We start from the raw sequence: 22,322 nt of genomic DNA, 5'->3' as shown, positions 1-22,322 counted from the left end.
ATGCATCTTAATTGATGGTGCTAGATATGTTATCTCTTAGTATGATTATCAAGTTAAGAGGGAGTGTTAATTCTATATAACTCTAATATCATACTGATTTGAACTGCAAATCGTATAGATATAGTAAAGCATGAAGATCCTTAAGTGGATTGGCCTCTTAAAGACCTAATATTGATTAATCTAATTGATGCCTTCCTTGGGAGCATTTAATAATGTTCTATTTGCATAGTTATAGTTAGTATAATTACTAACTAATTGTAAATCCTAATAGACGTAGATCTTGGCAATATAATTATTAGTTTATATATAGGACCAACCTAGAAAGAGTCATATCCTTTCTAAGGACATGCCTCTTGGGTGCTATATACATAAGAGGTAAGAATGTGGATGAAGGACACACAAATACAATAAGTCTGCTCCTCTAGCATTGCTGCATTATGTGATTTATAGCAGGGACAAAAACATTTTCAGAATAATCATCATACTCCAAGCAATGCTTAATATACTGGTCTGGTATATTTAAAGACCATCTTCAGCAAGATTAAAGGCATTATATCAGTTTTGGTTGTTCAGAATTTGCAGAAAACTTACAAAATAATCAATAATATTGCACATGGTCACAGATGTAGGGGCACTGAACCTCGATGTCTTTAGTGAGTCATGAAAAATGGATTTATGAATAAGCTTCATAACTCCCTAATTATCACAAAACAAATTTGTATGTTACATCTTAGGAATACCCATTTTTGTTAAGACATAATGTAACATATGACTACATAGGCAACACCACTTGTGGTGTGATATTATGCTTTTCTAGAAGATAGGAAGAGGAATCTATAATGTATCTTATTAGATCCCAAAAGGAAACAAAGTCTCAAGTAAACTTCTTTGCATCCAAAGATGCTGCAGAGCCCGCACCTTGAAAAATGATATATGCTCACTTTACTTCTGTTTCAAGCCATATCACTATGCTATGGATGTACCTCTGCTTTTGGTTTTCAATATGAAACCTTAGGTTCCTATATGAACCTCCAAAGATTATTGACAACATAGACAATATCTAGCTTGGTGCAAATCAAGTATGAAATTTTTGATCAATTGACTATAAAAGATAGCATAAACCTAAAGTGATGGATCGTGGTTGGAAAGTGGCAATTATGTCTCCCTTTAGATAAAATATAAAACAAATAGTATGGTAGCGACAGTTTCACACTATACAATGATCTCTTTTTTTCCAGTGTATTATGTCCTTGGGTATCTATTTCCATTATGTGAATGCTAGCATCAACTTCCATCGTACGGCTCTTGAGAAGACTCCTCGAGTACAGTGTATAATTGGGTGATGACTTCCATTGGCACTTCTGACTACTCACTCCTTTGCACCACACAAGGGTCCATTTTCAGGAAAACGTTTGGCATTTTTTGTGACTGCAGTTGTATGAAATTTGAAGGTGGCTTGTCTAAGACAAATACAAACGATACTGTTGGCCTATAGTATACAACCTTCTTGCATCAAACGTCCTCTAGCTAGTGTGGCCCTCGTGCATTGTACAGCCATCCAAATATCCAAGTAATTGTTTCAATTGTTCTAAGGGAGGCAATCAAGGAGAACAAGTTAACTACTTCATTCATGAAATCTAGCAACAACATTCAGAAATAACTATGGATAGCAAGAAGGGAAAGAGAGCAATGGATCATAATAGGCTAATGATTTCATTAAGGAGGAATGGAAATGAGGAAGAAAATTAGTCGACTATATATCCAAGGAAAGCCTCACAACCAATGAGTAGCATACATGGTGGCTCAAAAATTTAGCCAATAATCGGCTAAAGGTTGCCTTACAGCATGCTCATGTTGCGAAGGATACCCAAGGTATTCTAACCATAGGAGTGTATATTGTGTGGGGAATAAATCAGCGAACCAAAGGAGGAGGATTTGTTGAAAAAATAAAGAAAAAATTAGCAAAATATCTAGGAAAGTTCGAATATACAGTTCAGGGTTTAGGAATTTAGGGTGCAATGAATAAATCAAAACATTGGGCAATTTTTGGCATGGTGTAGAGTTGTTTTCCCAGAAAAAACTTCACATGGATTTATTGCAACTTCCTACAACGAGTAATCGACAATTTTCATTGATTAGTTGCCAAAAATCCCCATTAAAAACAAGACCAAACTCAACCAAAAACCCTCGACTTTTTGAGGAATAGAATCAACAAAATGGTCAATCAAGGACGATTTATTCCAGATTTCTACTTCTATGATTTTCACTATCGGGAATAAAAACTTATTAAAATTTAAGATTGCCAAAAGTCTTCCTCGTGGAAATAAATTAGTAATTGAATATAAGGGTTGTTTTGTAATCATTTCCTTTGAGCCAACAGACCTCCATAGAACTTTAGGTTTTTGATTGCCATGTTCAAGAGCACTTTTATCTAAAATTGCTGGAAAGCATAATGCCCAAACATAAGGGAACCAATTTGACATGACAAGAAAAACACTATTTGGCATGCAAGATATTGAGGATTGTGCAAGCCCATGCTAACAAATACAAAATGGGAATGCCTTGTGTATTTGGTTAAACGCAAGTCGATGAGTGCTAGTCATGCATAAGATATTGCAATTTGGATGGTAGACTAGATGAATGGCTTAGTTTGGGAAAAAAATCACAATTGGACGAGGCTTTTGTCATAACACAAAAGAACTTTTATTGCTGAAACATAAGGCCTTTTGTATGATACAACATGCTATTACATTATTCCTTGATGCCATGTTCACCCAATTCCTATAGAAAAATTGTGCAGGTTTCAACCAGCTTCCAACCACAAGTCTTCTTGGCCTATGATTTTTAGGCAAACAGAATTACGCATACAAGCTCAATCAGGGGAGGCAACCAAGACTACACGAAAAAAACAAAAACATAAAGAGGCATGAAGATAAGGGGAGGATAGTAATGAAGATGATTATGAATTGATTGATTCGTCATCATTGAAACAAGGCACCACACCTATGGACACTCCTTCAACCAAAGCTATGTCTATGGTGATAGCGGCTCATTCCATTCCCTAGTTGCACAAGATGTTTCTAGAGCAGAGACCATTCCCATTGACAATGCCATACCTCTTGCACTACTTCCAGCTAATGTGCTAGTTAAGTCCTCCAAGAAAATAGATGGTTGAATTGTAGTTCTGAGAATTTCCATAGTTTACAAACTTGAGTGACTCACCACAGACTCATCTAGACTTGTGAGCCATGTGGCAGGCCAACTCGACCTGCCATGGACTCATGAGCCAAGTCCAAGCTCTAGGCTCAAGAGTCTACCGGCTTGGAGTTGCATGAATCTAGAATCAAGACTTGCAATTCCATCCCTCAAACTCTCACACCCTTAAAATAGATGGCAGACAACAATCAAGTTATTTTGGGGATTTTTTTTTTCATTTTAGGAACTTTCTTTTGGTGAGAACAGGTTTGAGGTGTGGACTCGAGATTGAAGAAGGTGAGAAGGCAAGATCAGAGTGGCAAAAGAGAGGTTGATAAGTGTTCTTAGATAATTATGAATTGTTAGTAATTATTTGTTAGCCAAAGGGATAGGTAGTTGGGATGGTTGTGACACTTGACATTGTAACCCTTCAACCTCTATATATGTTATGTAATCACACCCGTGAGATATAGAAGTAGTTGTTGGCATTTTTGAAGTTGTCGTAGACATTGTAAACATTTGATGAATAAAAAAAGAGCATGTGAGTTCTCTAAAACATTACATTCTTTGTCTTTTGTGACATTTCTAATTATCTTGTATGCATTAATTGAGTCCCTACGGGGCAAACAATAAGTAATTTTTCTCCTTTTTTCCATTGAATAAAAATAAAAATAAAATAAAATAAAACTGGGATATATTGGCCAATTTTTAGACTAAGCATAGAAGTATGGGATACGGGCAGATAAAAAGGGAGAGGTTACGTGTACCGAATGTGGTAAATGGATGATAGGTGGAATCAATAGATTAGATGCTAGCTTGCAAATATACATTGACAAAGAAGTCTCAAGTTTGTCATGTCAAAGAAAGAACCCTTACCAAAGGTTCTATCACCTAAAAAGATGAAAAAAACTTAAATTATTACAACTATACAATTTGCAGATGTTTGATGAAGCTTATTCTTACTAGTTTGTGAGGATGAAACCCTTACAAGAAACATTCTTGACATTGTTGAAAGACACAATCTAAGGAACAATTTGGTGATTTCATAAAGAGATCATAGCTGAGCTTCAATGGTGTTTGATATCATCTTCTTCTTTAGTTTTCATTTTGGTTACCGAATTCCCACCCCTTCCTCTGCATCCTAGCATAGATGCATTTGGGTGCAGATGCACAGGTGAATGCATTTGAATGCCCTACGGATATGCATCCATAGGTTGTGGATGAGCACCCAAACAATACCCACGCTCATCTGAGATCAACTTTTGAAGATCAGCCTCCTTTGCCTAGTTATGCAATGTACTGAAGTACTAAGTTTAGGAATGTGGTAATAATCAGAAATATATTCTAAAAGAGATCGATACTCAATAGATGGGTCATAAAGAAAAATTTATGTTATGCATCATGACAATCAGTCATTTTAGATACCGTATACATGGATTTATTTTGGTGTTAGGCAACATTGCTTGACTATGTCAATTAATCATAGTTTCTACAATCAATTTGAAGATAGTAATCCTCATTTAGGCCCACACGTTTCTCTCCCATGTACCTAACCACTTGAATTACTCTACCTAATTTGTACACTTGTTATCAAGTCATTGGGCGTTCTACAAAAAAATACTTTTATGTGCGGATACTATGTTTGGATGTTATACTAATTATAAGTCTAATGGCTTATGTCAATTGTTCATCCCTGCACGTTTAGTAAATGGATTGCAAGTGTCTATACAAATAAACCTTGAGCCAAGCTCTTGGCAAATGGTAGTCTATGTATATACAAGAAAGAAATTGTACAACAATCTCTACATCATGCGCATTGGCTCTTGGAAGATGGTAGTCTTTGTATATACACACAATAAATTGTAGAATTGTCTTTGCGTGATGCAGAGTTGCTCTTGGCAAATGGTAGTCTGTGAATATAAAAGCAATAAATTGTAGAACTATCAATGCATGATGCAAAGTTGAGACATGTATTTGATTGCACTTTTGTTGAAAGATTTCCACGAGATCACGTATTTGGGTACCTTGCATGTAAGTGTTTTTAGAACATTGTACTATAGATCTCCTAGGTTGACTTTGGACCCTAGGATCATTATTGGCTACATTCTTGATCATTGTGGGGTTAATCTAACATTACTTGAGGATGAGCGATATTTGAGAAGGGAAGACTGCAATGTCCCTATTTTTTGGTTCTCATATACCATAGTTGGTGTTGGTTTTAGGGTTCGAGTCAGCAAGGTCAAAGAGGTATTTTGATGTCACCAATTTAATCGGACAGGTATAATGAGTGTAACACCCTTTTTGGAGCCTCTTTGGACACTGTTGGGTGGATAGTTTACAATTGACAATTTGTATAGCTTTTGTTGCAAAACAGGAGTACTAACCACAACGTGTGAGACATAGTCACTCCTACCTTAAAGGGAAGGGCCCCTTCTCATTGTTCCTTGGATCAACTCAAGTTAAGCAAGAAGTTTAGAGATGCTTTTAAAGGGTGTTACCAATATTCTTTCCTCTTGTTTCAGGAAAGTATCTGCTTAATCGCAGAGCGGGTAATGGGAAGATGGATCTCTTAACTATACTTATCTCTTAAAATTGGAGACAATGATCTCCACGGTGCACAAGGCCAAGTCTATGGAATTTGAGCTTTAGTTAATCACATTGAAGAAGTTCAAATCCAAGGGAGATTTTGACTACAGAGGGATGAGCTCTAAGATGAAGAGAACATTCACCCATGTTTATGGCATGGAGGATGTCTGGATAGATCTTTGGACTGAAACAGAGCTAACCAAAATGGACTATTGTCAGCTCACACTACAGCAGATCATAGATCTTAATTTAAATTCTACTCCATAAGGGGTCGAGGATGACAATATGCCTTTGGATTCAGAATACCATAGTAGTCAAATTGCCAAGCTTCTTCCTACTCCTATCCACTGGCAATAAAAGGAATCTACTTCCATATTTGACAAATTTTAGGCCATCCTCATGAATAGCAATTCATGGCTGAAAAGTAAGGGTCTAAAAAGGGTAACGCTGAAACTAAGTATAGATTGCAATTACTTTTGTCCTGTAGGCCAAAAATCACAAGTTGAGGGTAAGAACAAAGATGGTTCCTCTACTTGAGAACCAGAGAAGGGGTCAAAATTGAAGATTAAGGGAGGAAAGGGTATTTTTCAGGCACGTCATTCTTCTACAGCTTCACCCGAAGAACAAAATTCAGATGAAGAAGAGGTAGTCATCCTTTCAAATCCACAACAATCAAAAGCCAAAGAATCATCTATCCTAGATGAGCCTTTCTTGTCTACATTGGACATCGATGTGGATTCCTTTTCTACAGTCTTTGTACCCACCACTCCTATCTTAGAGGTGAATGTTTCAGTAGTCCTTATCTCTTTTGTAGCTCCTTCCGCTCTCACAACGAAATAGTGTGAAAGTTTGGAAAACGTGTTTGAGAATTTCTTTATTTTCTAGACTCTCACAGAGGGGCAAGTTTCCCAACTTGATACCTTAGTTATAGGGTTTGAAATGTTCATGTTAGAATCATCACAAAGAGCACCCATGGTCCCAATTGTGCAGACAGATGCATGCACCACGACAACACAGATACAATCAGAATCAATGTTTGCGATAGCAACCGTCCCAGACTCTAATGAGGAAGATTTCAGCTTACTAGCATGGTTAAGCAATGTTACCATGAAGAGGAAGATAGGATTACCACCTCACAATCTTTTTCCTAAAAAGAATAAATTCAAGATTCTAGTACACAGAGCTAAGACTGTCTCATGTATTGACTATGAGAAAAGCAAATATGCTAAGATTGTGGAACCCTTGGTAGACAAACTGCATGATGAGCTTCTTGCTTTAGATTACAAGTTCACCAAAATTGAACTTGGTAAACAATCCACGTTGGGATGTCAAGAGGATACGCAAGATGTAGTTTCTACCTTGTCCTGGCACAATGATGAACTCTATGAAAGAAAGAATCAGCTCAAGTTGGAGAATACTTGCCTCCACAAGATCATTTTCCAACAGTCTTCGCAATCCATTATCACCATACCATGCTCAGAACAAGTGAATTAGAGAGCTAAAGCTACAAAGAGTTGGTTTGAACAAAGTGTCACAAAGGGAGTTCAACCCATAAGGGATGCTTATAAAGTCCTTGGATGTCTCAAAAGTATTGTTTCAAAACTCAAGGACACACTCTTCTTTCAATCAAGAACTAAAAACCTTGGCCGAAGATTTGACCATTTGGGACAAAATGCTAGAAACACACTTTATGTCTTGACCACATATGAGATCATCCATCCTTAGAGATGTTATATGAATACCAAGGTTTCATGGTCAACAAGGTGCGGGTAATAGAGGGACTGGTAAAAGAGGTGCAAGAAGCCCTCAGAAGCTACAGTGTTGTGGAGATTGACATAATAGATGATCTTGAGAAGATGGGATACAAAGTGTTTACAGAAGACAATAACTTCCTAGCAAAGGAAACCATAACCTCAGAATTGACCAAAAGGATCACTATGAAATTTTAAGCAAATGATTTTGGGGTTCATACTATGGATAATTTTTCAGCCTACAAGTTCTAAACACCTATGGCAGTTTATTGAAGAGAATTACCAAGTAGTTGTTGGCAGATGAAACCATAACCGTAGAATTCACCAAAAGGATCATTGTGAAATTTTAAGCAAATGATTTTGGGGTTCATACTATGGATAATTTTTCAGCCTACAAGTTCTAAACACCTATGGCAGTTTATTGAAGAGAATTACCAAGTTGTCAAGAAATGCGATGCTACAGGTATCAAGGTGAATACAATGGCGTGGAACATGGGAACTCCTAATCTTTCAGTCATCCATGGTTGAATTACGAAGTACAAGGCCTTCACTAATAATCTACAAGATTAAATCAACATTTTCTTCAAGTTTGTTTAAATGTGTTTCAGTTTTGTAGATTCAAAAGACATGTTGCATGTAATCCATTTGCATGCAACCCGATTACACTTACCTTCAATTATGTAGTCCAACAAGTCTTCTTTCTTTGTTTGACTTAGTCAAGGTAGTATAGTTTCTCCTACCTTTTTCTCCTTTTTTCTCACTCCTTTGCCTATATGAAGTGCCCTTTATTGTAAATAATCATCTTTTCATATATGCAAGAGAGCTTTGTAAAATTTGCACAAGCATAATTGCGATTTGTTGTACAAGTTTAAAAGAAAGGTGAATATAAGAAGTAATTAGTTTCGAAGGTATAACTCAAAGCAGTTGTGGTGATACAAATTGGAAGTTGTTGCTATAAGTTGTGTTGCTATCTTTATTTCATGCTAATCTTGTTTGTATTTGAAGCAAAGTGAGCCAGAGAAACAATTTATTTTGAAGCTGTGTTTGGAAGCAATTGTGGTGATAAACATTAGATGTTGTGATTGTAGTTTGTATTGATGTCTTACATTCACACATATTATTAGAATTACTTTCATGTCTATGAATTGGAATAACTTATATGCTTACAGTTTAGAAGTCATCTACTTCTAGAAGTCTATGTGCCCCAATAGTAGTGATTTACTTTCATAGAATAGAAGAAATAGACATAGATCTAAGCTGGTACGCTTTCAATCAGCCTGTGAGTTGATGCGAATTCATGGGTATCACAATTTCCAATTTTAAGATAGAAATATAGTTAAGAGATCCATCTTGTCCATTACCCACTCCGCCAGTAAGTGGATTCTTTCCTGGAACAAGAGGAAAGAATATTGGTAACACCCTTTAAAACTATCCATAAACCTCTTTGCTTACCTTGAGTTGATCCAAGGAATAGTGAGAAAGGGGAGCCTTCCCTTTAAGGTAGAAGAGACTTTGTCTCATATGTTATGGCTGGTACTCCAATTTTGCAACAGAAGATATACAAATTGTTAGATGCAAAATATCCGCCCAACAAACACTTTCTCTTATACTTGCTATTTTTAGTAAATCATTGATGAAGACTCACAGAATCCGTTTGTAACGTCTCTCCAGAATCATTTCTATGGCAATAAATAAAACATATATATATATATATATATATATATATATATATATATATATATATATATATATATGTTAGATTAATTATTTTATATTAGTTTTAATTTCCAAAGGACTCACATAAATTAATTAACAATATAAGGAGATAAAATAATTAAATAATGTGTTTGAGTTAATAATCTTTTTCTTTTTTAAAACCAATTTCAAGGTGGTTCACAGGGTCCTACACAAATTCTTCAATTTAAAAAGGGTGCAAAGGAATAAGGAGGGATCGAAGGTGGATTGGAGTTATTGAGGAAAGACATAGAAGAATTGTGCAGTTGGATTCCTTTTGTCAGGAATTTCTTGGCCTAGTGGAGTTGAGTAAAGTAACGAGTTGCAGAGTAAAGAAAGGATTTCCTTACTTGTATTTGAAGGTATCGGTAATAATTGTTGAGGATGACAACAATTCCATTCTATGCCAACAAAGATTGGAAGGAGCAGTGCACGATATCTGGTAAATTGTCACAAAATTACAAATAATCTATTACGTGCCAATAGAGATTATCCAAATTGAATCGGGGCCAATCGAAATTTGTGAAAAATCAATAAGCTTGCATTGTATATTTCAGTAGCTAGCATACTTAGAAAATGACAAGGAAATCATGTCATTATCTAGCAATAGAATGGGACAAAGAGACAAGGTAGGCTTGTACCTGACGACATTCAATTCACATCAAATACTAAATTGTCAGGCATGGCCAATCTCGGTTATGTACATGAATGAAAGTTATTGGATGTAGATGTATGCTTGTTTGTAAGAAAAAACAAAGAGGATATTGTAAAGTATGATTGGCGAGGTTCCGAAGTCCAATAATCAGGTGCTATTCTAACTAAAATATTTAAATTTTAGATTCTTGAACAGATCAATTATACAATTTGAGAGTTCAATATACTATATATACGTTGAGTACTATTACTTATATAAAACAGTATGAACCACAATTGAGATTATAAAGATCCATGTTCAGAATTTGCAAATATGTTTGGAATGTTGTCATAGCAAATTGATAGTAACACACAAGAATAGATTTTGGAAACTTGGAACTTTAAATTGGTATCAAAGCCATCAGCCTTGCCAGTCTGTGGGGACAATCAAATAATTCAAACATATGCAAAAAGGAAACTATAATTTCCGTAAAACCCAAGTCAGACAAAACAGGGAGCCTAGCACCTCAATAGAGTCATCTAGTTCATCCATAGAGGTTGACATTGAAGATAGTCATACTGAGAAAGGCAAAGAAATAATCTTTGAACAAAACAATAGCATGGGGAAAGCAGATGATACTAGGAATCTTATTGCAGCCTTACTTAGGAGCCAACAAGATATACAGAACAATGTAAATTGTAGGACTAATCTGATGATTCAGTTTATGACTCACAATCTTAATCAAAATCAGAATACTGTAGGGAGAAATAGTGGATGGGAGGATCATTCAGTAAATAACTAGCCTGAGGGTTGTACAACCTCAAGGCCTTCCATGCCTACATTCACCCCTAGGAATCCTCAGCCTGAAAGAGAGCCTTTCATTAAAGAATTACAAGAGAAATATATCAGGATTGGTTACAATCAGGGGATGAATTTAGAGCATCAATGACTTTTAGGGAATGCTTGGATGTTAGGATGAAATATAGGCCTAAGGGACAACAGGGTTATAACAATGAATTGCTGAGAAAAATCAATAAGATGTCTATTCCATATTTTAATGGATCAAGGAAAACAACAGCTAGAGCTTGGGTGCAAAAGCTTGACACTCATTTCCAATTAAATCCTATGAAGGAAGATGAAACAATCAAATATGCAGCTTTGCATTTAGAAGGGGTGGCACACGAATGGTGGCACCATGGGCAAATAACATTGGGTCATGATCAAATCAACTCATACACTACCTTCACTAAGAGACTCATTGACAAGTTTGATTCCAAAGATCCTGAACTTCATCTTAAGGATTTAACTCAGCTTAAACAAATAGGGACAATGAAACAATATGTTTCTGAATTTGAAATATTAGCAATCCTAGTAACTGAGATTACAAAAAGACAAAAAACTATGATATTCATAGATGGGTTATTTGATGCTCTTAAAGGTTGGGTCAAATCCCCAAATCCTCTTCCTTTACAGACAACCATTAAAAGGGCAAGGGAATTGGAACACTCTTCGAAAGGGAAAATCTTTAAAGGACCACCACCAAAACCTAATAAGGACAAGAAACCTTTTAATAAAGACATGCTTCCTAAAGTCAGGTTAGATAAAGAACGTGATGAACTTAGAAGGAAAAAGTTGTGTTCAATTGTAAAGAGGCATGGGCATCGGGTCATACAAGTTTGGGAAAAGAGAAAATTTATTACATTGAGGTAGCATCAAATAGTGAAGATGAGGAAAATATAGATCCAAATCCTGAACAATGTTATAAAGCTGCAGAACAGGCTCAGGAAAATACACCACGGAAAGGTGAAATAGCATCTATGACAGAAACTTTGCACTATAGTATTTTTAGAGTAAGAGTATTACAGGGACGAGTTATTGTTATGATAGATAGTGGTGCTACAAAATTTCATTAATAGTGCCCTTGTTAAAAAGTGCGGCTTACATATAGAAAAAATATTAAAGATTTGATGTCCGAGTGGTAGGTGGTACTACGTTAGTAAGCACACATAAGGTTCCTCAACTAAGTATTACTTGTGGTAATTATACAGTAACAAATGATTTTTATGTGGTTAATTTGGGCATTCAATGGTTGGTAAACTTGGATAAATACTCACAGAGCTTCAACCACATCGAGTTTTCTTTCAAAATTGATGGGAAAAAGGTGATTCTCAGGGGAATGTCAAATGGTGGACCCAGGATCATCTTTGCTAATAGGATGGAAGCCATTTTCTGACATGTTGATGCTGCTTGGTCAGCACAATGCCTTATCTCCACTAAGTAATAGGTTTTGAATCTAAACATTATCAAGATGATTTGTTGAAGATTTTAGATTCACAAAGTATGGTTTTCAATGATATGCCTCCAGGAGTACCTCCGGATAGAGGTTTTGAACATACTATTGAATTGGAAGAAGGGGCGAAGCCAATTATCACTACTCCATATAGAAATCCTAAGGCATTTAGAGATGAGATGGTAAAAACTATTAAGGAGTTGTTGGATATGGGACATATCAGGCCTAGTTCGAGTGCTTTTGCTTCATTAGTAGTGTTGGTAAAAAGAAAGATGGGACACTACGCATGTATATAGATTACTGTTCCCTCAATAAAAAGACCATAACAAATAGGTATTTGATTCCCCGCATCGATGAATTGTTGGATGAATTACATGGCGTTGTATATTTCTCTAAAATTGATTTGAGGTCAGGATACCATCAGATTAAGTTATGGGAACGGGATATTCATAAGATTACTTTCCATTGTCATCATGGTCAGTATAAATTTTTAGTCATGCCTTTTGGACTAACAAATGCTCCAGCAACATTTCAGTCTTGTATGAATCATATTTTTAATAAACAATTGAGAAATTTTTTGTTAGTTTTCTTTGATGATATACTGATTTACAGCAAGACTTGGGAAACACTTGAGACATATTGATGAGATATTAGGTATAATGGAATCACAGTCTCTCTATGCAAAAGTCTCTAAATGTGAATTGGTATGACAGAAATTTTATATCAGGATCACATGATTAGTGCTAAAGGTGTGCAGGTACATCAGGAGAAGATTAGAGCTATTTTGGATTGGCCACCTCCACAAAATCTTTTAGATTTAGGGGTTTCTTTGGTTTATGCAACTATTATAGGAGATTTGATAAAGGATTCTCATAGCTTGGGGCACCATTGATAGATCTTACCAAAAAGGAAGCGTTCAAATGGATTGAAGAAGCACAACAAGTCTTTGATAAACTCAAAAGAGGTAATGAGCTCTTGTTTCGTTCTTGTACTTCCAGATTTCAATCAGCCTTTTGTATTAGAATGTGATGCTTCTGGTGAGGAAATAGGAATGTTTTTAATGTAGAATAAGCACCCTATAGTTTATGAAAGAAGGAAGCTCAATACTGCTAAAAGATTGTATTCAATATATGATAAGGAAATGCTAGCAATTATGCATGCATTGGCTTAATTTTGTTAGTATTTAGTTGGTGGTAGATTTGTGGTTAGAATTGATCATAACAGTTTGAAATATTTCTTGAGCTAGGAAGATTTGAATGGCAGGTAGTAGAAGTGGATCAATAAGATCCAAGCGCATGATTTTGAAAATTGAATATGTTAAAGATAAGAACAATGTGGTTGTTGGTGCATTATCCAGGAAACTTGAAATAAATGCTATATCAGGGGTGACAGCTGATTGAAAATCTCTTTTATCAGTAGATTATTCTAAGAATGCATTTGCATGTGATCTATTGGATGGTAATGTACAGGATGATAGGTATAAGATTTTGAATGATATTATTTACTACAAGGATAGAATCTTTCTTGTGCCTAGCTCCAAATTGAAACTAAGAATTATCCAGACAAATCATGATTTACCCTTGGCAGGACATCCAAGATATTTTAAAACTTATAGGCAGATCCGTGAATTGTTCACCTAGAAAGGGCTTAAGAATGATGCGTTACGCTATGTGAAGGAATGCATTAGATGTCAGTAGAATAAAGCCGAGTATTCATACCCAACAGGATTACTCCAGCCATTACCCATTCCATAAGGGTTCGTTTGGTTCGTGGAATTTAGAAAACTCGAATTTCTACAAACCTTGGTTTAGCCAAATCAAAGTTTTGTATATCTTCATTCCGATTTTTGGAATTTTACTAAAACCGTTTGTTTCACTCGGAAGATGCGTGTGAAGACACATTTTGATGCGTAAGCTTGGAGTTGAAGGCAAATTTCAAAAAGTAGTCCAATCTATTGTTTTTACACTCCCTAAAAAACAAAACTAGGTTTTGATTTTCAATTCCTACTTTTTTTAGGAAGTTGGAAAACCTGGTTTTGAGGCAAAATTGGAAGTCCCATATGCTAATTCCATTTTGCAAATTTTGAAACAAATGCACAAATTTTCAAATCCGGGTTTTGAAAAAGCCAATTTTTGTCATCTTCGAAGAACCAAACGGACCCTAAGAGAAGTGGGAGAGCATTTCCATGGATTTCATTACTGGTTTATCCTGGATACAAGGGAAAGACTGTATTTTTTTGTGGTTAACAGACTAACAAAATTTGCACATTTCTTTGCTATCACTACAGAATTCATAGTGGTTCAGATTGTTGAACTTATCTTCAAGGAGGTTTTCTGCTTACATGGTTTACCAAAGAATATAATTAGTGACAGAGACACCAAACTCTTGAGCATCTTTTGAGGGAAATTGTTTAGGTTAACGAGTACAGAGTTGAACCACAACACTAGCTACCATCCACAAACATATGGGCAAACAAAAATTTTGAACAAATGGATTGAAGGTTATCTTCGCAATTATGTGGTTGGGCATCAAAAGGCTTGGCTCCAGTGGTTATATTTAGGGGAATATTGTTACAACACAATATATCATATGTCTATCGGTATGACTCCATTCAAGGCTTTGTATGGATATGATGTTGTATCTATTGTTGATCTTGCTTTTGACAATAGTAATGTACCCAAAGCTCAGAACTGGCTTCAGGAAAGTCAAAATATTTTAAAAGCACTCAAGAAAAACTTACAATCTGCACAAAATCAAAAAAATATTTATGCAAACAAGAAACGTATAGAGTGCAGGTTTCATGAAGGTGAGTTGGTGTATCTTAGGTTACAACCCTATTAGCAGTCTTCATTCAAACACAATGGAGCTAAAAAATTGAAGCCTCGTTTCTATGGGCCTTACCAAATTAGAGAAATTGGTGCAGTCGCTTATGAACTGAATGTACCAAAGGGCACTCACATACATAAAGTTTTCCACATTTCTTGCCTCAAGAAGGCATTGGGCAAACAGGTGACACTATTTGAAGAATTACCACCTTTAGATTCAAAAGGCAAATTAGAAACCATACCTGCAAAGATTTTGGATGTACGTGAAAAATAGTTACGTAATCGAACCATCAAGGAATATTTAATACAATGGGCTAGTGGATGATGCTACATGGGAAGGCAAACAAGTACTCCAACATCCAGAATTATAGTTGCTTGTAGGCAAGCAACATGAGGGAGGGGAGAATTGTAGTCTCTCCAGAATCATTTCTATGGCAATAAATAAAACATATATATATATGGTAGCTTAATTATTTTATATTAGTTTTAATTTCCAAAGGAGTAATATAAATTGATTAATAATATATAAGGAGATAAAATAATTAAATAATCTGTTTGAGTTAATAATCATTTATTTTAAAAAACCAATTTCAAGGTGGTTCATGTGTTCCTACCCAAATTTTTCAATTTAAAAAAGGTGAAGAGGAATAAGGAAGGATCGAAGGTGGATTGGAGTTATTGAGGAAAGACACAAAAGAACTGTGTAGTTGGCTATCAGGATTTTCTTGACCTAGTGGAGCCGAGTAAAGTAAGGATTTCCTTACTTCCTTGTATTTGCAAGTATTAGAAATAATTGTCAACGGTGATAACAATTTCATTCTATGCGAATCGAAGACTGGAAGAAGCAATGCATGATATTTGGTAAATTGTCACAGAATTACAAATAATCTATTATGTGCCAACATAGATTATCCAAATTGAATTAGGGGCCAATCAAAATTTGTGAAAAATCAATAAGCTTACATTGTTTGTTTTCGGCAGCTAGCGTACTTGGAAAAGGACAATAAATCTTGTCGTTATCTAGCAATAGGAGAACGAGACAAAGAGACAAGGATGTACCCGACGACATTTAATTCACATCAAATAGTAACTAAATTGTCAAGCATGGCTAGTCCCAGTTACGTATGTGAATGAAAGATATTGGATGCAGATGTCTGCTCATTTCTAAGGCAAAACAAAGAGCATATTGTAAAGTATGATTGGCGAGGTTCCAAATTCCAATAGTAATTATTAGGTGCCATTCTGACTTGTAATATTTAAATTTTAGATTCTTGAACAGATTGGTTATACAATTTTAGAGTTCAATATACTATATATACGTTGAGTACTATTTCCTGTATAAAACAATATGAACCACAATTGAGATTATAAGGATCCATGTTCAGAATTTGCAAATATATTTGGAATATTGTCATAGAAATTTGATAGTAACACACGAATAGATTTTGGAAACTCGGAATTTTACAACAGAAGCTACACAAACTGTCAAATGCAAAATATCCACCCAACAAACACTTTTTCTTATACTTGCTATTTTTAGTAAGTCATTGATGAGGACTCACAGAGTCTGTTGCTATTTTTAGTAATATTGGTGGAGCTGTTTTTTATGTTTATCCTGAGAGTTGAAATAGTTTGAAGTTATTAAATTAAATTGCTAATAAGTTATTGCTTTATAAAGTTAGATTTATTATTATACTTTATCAATATTTTAATTTATTTCTTAGGGGACTATAGAAAGGCCAATGTTTAAAATAAAGTGTACAATTTCAAAGTGGTCTTTTATTTGAAAGTGACAAGGGAAAATATTAAATGAAAGCATTCATTAGAAAGATAGCTGACATGCATTCCCAAAAGAATGAGCAAAAATAAGCATTCCCGAATGAATAGGGAAAAAGAAAAAGGTGTTTTTTTGGAAAAGAAGCTAAAAATAATGAGGATTGGAGCTCTCATTTTTTGTTGAAAACCTGTTATTGTTTATTCTTTTGTTTTTGAGGAAGCTTATGCTTCTTGCTGATTTGTGAGGAAGAAATACCATACTGGCGACATTCTTCACGTTGTTGAAAGACACAATTTGAGGAATAACTTAGTGATTTCATACAAAGATCACAGCTAAAGCTGCAATAGTGTCTGATATCATCTTCTTCAATTTTCTGAGCTGCAATGCTAGAGATTACTTTGACAGCTGATTGAGAAGTTATTTAGAGCTATCGATTAGTCTATTTCTTGCTGGAAGCACTTGCTAGTAAGTGTTTAGTTTGGGCAGCTAGGGTTATAAAGACCTCATTTTCTATTGTATGTCCATTATTTCCCATTATCAACAATTAGGTGTGTGAGTTTCATGTGTGTTATTGGTTTTACCATTGGTGTATCTCTAGTTAAATTTGTATTTTAGTTTTCATAGTCATTGCATATTATAAGTGTTTATTAAGCAGTGATGATGGCGAACCTCCAGTTATTTAAATACTTGCAAAATCATTTTCTTATTATTTTGGGTAAGAAGCATGGCAACAAACCCCCACAAATCTAGATAGTTGCAATCTAATGTTATTTGATATAATTGTATTGATTGAGGTGATGCAGACATCCTCCGCACATCAGTTAGTTGTCCATGAGACTGGTTGGAATTGGGTTTAATGTATATACATGTAGTCAGCCTTAGTTATATCTTGTTTCATTTATTTCAAAGGTATTAAAAAAATAGGGGTGGTTATTACATGTACAATGGTGACCATCTGATTATGTAGGCCAAAGAGAATCATATGAAGGCAAAGATTATAAAAACTGTCCTAATCTTATGGCATTATACATAGGGTGATAGCAGATCAACTACAAAAGGTGGAAATCTGATATTGTGATATGTCCACTAAAGGTGGTAAATGTTCCTATGTGGTCCCTAAAATAAACTTAAGTTATATGTGTTTTTAGGACCTAGGAGAAGAACTTAATTGGTCGAGTGACAAAAGTGCATTTCAAAACGAATCAAAGTAATCTATACCATCAAGCGAAGGATCTAAGAGAAATTTAGAGGAAGTCTAGTTTGGTGATAAGAACTTGCAAAGAAACCCTTAGTTCGTATTGTAAAGAAGTATTTGTCAAAGTCTAAAGCTTGAATTTTGAAATTGGTATAATAGCAACTCCAATAGTAGTTGATATCACCGAGAGACCATGACCTACCTTTAGGAAACATCCCTACAAGTCCACTAAGGTTAACCTGATAGGTGCCCTATCCAATGTACCTTACGTAGCAATGCACATTAAAGATATTCATTCTTACATTCACTTCAAGATTGAAAACTTGGTACCATCTTCTATATTTGAGCAATATGAGAAGACAAGAGATGGTAATCTAGTTTTGAAAGATGAATTCAAAGTGTTGGAAAATAAGGGTTTGACACACACTATTAGGTTCCTAAGAGAATTCGAGAAAGAACTAGACAAGTTTGTATTGAGTTGAGTTCATGACTAGTTAGTTCATGTGGCTGGACCAAACATACAAAATTACCAAGGAAGTCATTCATGCAATTACTGGCAATTGTGTTGCCAATGAAGTCCCTGCAATAAGAACAACTCAAAGCTTAACATGATGAGATTATCCAGTTGACAAAATCAAAGTGGGACAAGAGAGCAATGATAGTTAATGATATCACAGACCTTGTTGTGAAGTTTTCTTCAATGGTTATCAGTTACAAAGTATTTCAATCCAGTCAAACGAATAGTGTTCTGGCAAGTGCTATACTGACAACATACAAGATGGTAAAAGAAGATGCAGATTACGATCTATGTGAGACAATGAGAGATCAATTGAACATGATTATGGAAAAGATCAAGACAAACAAGGCCCTTTCAAATACAATGAAATTCTAATTGGTTTAGTATTCTACTTTCAGAATTATTTCCCAAGAAGTGGAAATATTGCTTGGGTGGCAAACACTCTGGTGCTTGTGAAATCAAGAACTTTATTACAGTGTTTGGGAATATTTTTACAAGCACCATTTGGGACCACTTCAAAGAAATCCAGAAGAGCATACACCAAAGAGAAATGATTCCATCATTTGTGGTGGCAAAGTATAAAGATACAATTTGTTTTATGGTTCACACTGATACTTGTCAAATAAAAGTAGTGGAACCGAGGACATCATCGGTGATGCCTATGGGATATGAAATGGAAGGTGATGTTCAATCAAGTTATGTTCACTGTGTATTGTCACAACCGAGTGATCCAAACACTCTAAGGTTTGAAACATATGATGAAAAAGACTTAGAAAAGCACATGATGCTTGCTAAACTTGTTATGGAGAAGAAAATTGTAATGTCCCCTTTTTGGGATGGTCAAGACTGATACTTATTTAATCAATCATAATGTTCAAAATAGTCATTTCAATTATCAAATGATATTATTTTTGGGATTTACGGACGAGGGATATAGATGTTATTCAAGTTTCCTAAATACCAACTATGGACTCCCTCAAAGTTTACAGGTCAAAGTCTGTTTCATGAAGATTTATGGAATGTTGACCCCTACCCTCTATTGGGATAAGATTCATTTGCTTGGATTTATACAAGCCCCTCCTTGGTAGCACTAGATTCCTCCTCCCACGAGTCAAATAATGATAATGTTGGAGATTAATTTTAGGTTTAATAAGGAAGCTTTGGGTGTAATCAAGTTGCTTAGACACCAATCCTCAATAGGTGTTCCCTCAAAGTTTACAGATCCAAACCCTTAAGTCTTTCTTGGTACAATGTCTCAAGGTGCTTAGGGCCGCTGATCCTGTTGTTTTCTAAGATTGTTGCAAATGTGCTAACAATTGCTATTGTATTGATTGTGTTACAAATCCAAATAAAGGCTTATAAATATGAGATACGGTTAATCATCACTAGTTAACATAATAATATATTAGTAATATAAACAACCATATATAATATATTATTATATAATATGTATAACTATATATATATATATATATATATATATATATATATATATATTATTTAACATGGAAAAGTATATATTGCGAATGATGATTTACCAATAACATTAATGTATATCAAATTGAATCAATCCAACTGAAGCTACAACTTTAACACTCCCTCTTAGCTAGGGAGGATTTGTACAACACATTATGTTCTCAAGTATATGAAGGGATATCATCTCAGTATGATATTCAATTCACTATAAGGCTAAATTTCTCAACACTCTCTCTTTAGCAAAAAAGAGAATCGAAGCAATTATAATACAAGATCGGAACACCACTTTAAGTGTGGTCTATGACAGATTTAAGTTATGGTGTGTCCAACAAGATCCAGCCCAAATAACCATAACAATTGATTTTCATGGTGTCCACCAAAATCCGGCCCGAAGAACCATGATGAGTAGATTATCAAGGTGTCCAGCAAAATTCAGCCCGAAGAACCGTGATAACACTTGCTCCAACACGTTTTGGTGTTAGGAGATAGATAAACTATTGATAAGGTTGTCACCTTACAATAGTGACCTCACACATATGAAAGATCGTCACCTTTCATAAGACACAATTGCAAAAATTTAATCTTTCTGTGACAACAACTTAATGAAGTCCGTTATGATACATTCGTTCTCATGACTTTCAGCACTCTGGCACAACAAATTAATGAAGTTTGTCATGATAACAAGTCTACCATTTATAAGATTTTCATCTTACAATGATTACCTTCTATTTATATATGTCAATGAAAGATTGTCACCTTCATTATGTATCATATGCGAAATAGTAACTGTTATCACTTGAAATTACACCCTCATCAAATTCAACAATAATTTAACATTCCAAGATAACAATGGAAATACTCCTAAGCTGTGGGTGAACTATAAAAGGAGTGAATCTCCAGCTAACGTTTACTCCTAGCTTTCTCACACTGTAAAACTACTTAACTTTCTAGGAAAAGGGGAGAGAGAAAATAAAGCTTAACTAGGAAGTTAAAACTTAAAACCTGAGCTTAGTCCCAAATGCGAAGGAAAAGAAAATCACAACCTATTATGGACCCTAACGCATAAATATTTCATTAGCAGGCATGAATGATGCAAATACTATAAGGAAAGATGATTTTTCACAAACTAGTACTTGAAACACATTTATAACACAGTTAACAACTTGCACAAAAGGCCACTTGCAGAAAGATGAAGATATGTGAAACAAAAGCTATGAAACAAAATGTCTTTAAAAAAACACTTTGTCTTTCTTGCTTTATCAATCACTTGACACACTGAATTGCAATAATAAGCAAGATGAAGAACTCTGCAAATGAGATAAAACTTGCAAAATATATTAATTTTCCACTTTAAAACAACTGAGTTACAGACCAATAATGCCAAAAAAAAAAGGATAAGACAAAATCACTTAGTCTCCTCTAGTCATTGGTCAAAACTGAACTAAAATGAGTTAAAAATCTCACTTAAAACACCTCAAACAACCCCTTGGGTCGGATGCAAGAAAATAGCCTAGAAAAGAGCGCCTAAAAACTTCCAAAATAAAGTCCCACCCCTGAAAAATATCCACTAAGTCATAAAAACCCCTATGACTCACTCCAAACTACCCACAAAACACTCCAACTGGCCATGAAGACTTCTCAATTGACAAGACAAGGTCAAAATTGACCTGCAGTCTCTTATATTCCCTCCACATGTTCCCAAACTTATTCAAGCATAAAAAATTCATAATCGTAAGTTATCCCTAAAAATTGGACACGTGACAAATTTTTGACTTTGCAATCAAAAATTACACTTCCAAAGTGACTCAATTGTGAAGACAAAGTCCAACTTAACATATTTGTACTACTAGATAATATTAACATAAAATGACTTATAAAAGTATCATTTTAACCAATATTATTTACAATGTTTAAGTACAAATATGAAGGCCTAAGAGGAGACACCCACAGTTTAGAAGACACATTTCCTAGAGACTTAAAACACCCCATCATGGCATATTTTCAATATGGACTGGGCAAATTTACAATCCATCTCAGATTCTAGGATTCCAAAATTCATGAAATTTAATTTGGGGTTATATACTTTATTGATGCTTGATTCCAAACCTCATTTCATTTTTGCTTCTTGCAAATCTGGAGAGTTTGGGAGCACAAGGAACTCTTTTGCTAGGGTTTGAGGAAAACTTTTACAGTTCGATTCCATGTATTTCTAAATATATTTTGGTTCTTAACTGCCACAATGGAGACATGTAAGTTTACTTCACTAATTTCTCCTGTGGTTTTCTGGATCTTCTCATTGTTTTTTGCTTTAGAAATCTGGAGTTCTTGTGCCGCCATTGATG

General features: G+C 34.9%; 1 protein-coding gene across 1 annotated transcript in view; it reads right to left on the bottom strand.

Moving 5' to 3' along the window:
* LOC149568418 (uncharacterized) overlaps positions 1–22,322 on the bottom strand; it is an 81,850-nt gene that overhangs the window by 9,000 nt on the left and 50,528 nt on the right. The window lies entirely within an intron of this gene.

The sequence above is a fragment of the Cupressus sempervirens genome, chromosome 3, assembly GCF_028749045.1.
Source record: "Cupressus sempervirens isolate cs-2001-9-10 chromosome 3, ASM2874904v1, whole genome shotgun sequence".
Taxonomy (NCBI): Eukaryota; Viridiplantae; Streptophyta; class Pinopsida; order Cupressales; family Cupressaceae; genus Cupressus; species Cupressus sempervirens.
This window is presented reverse-complemented; position numbering and strand designations above follow the sequence as displayed.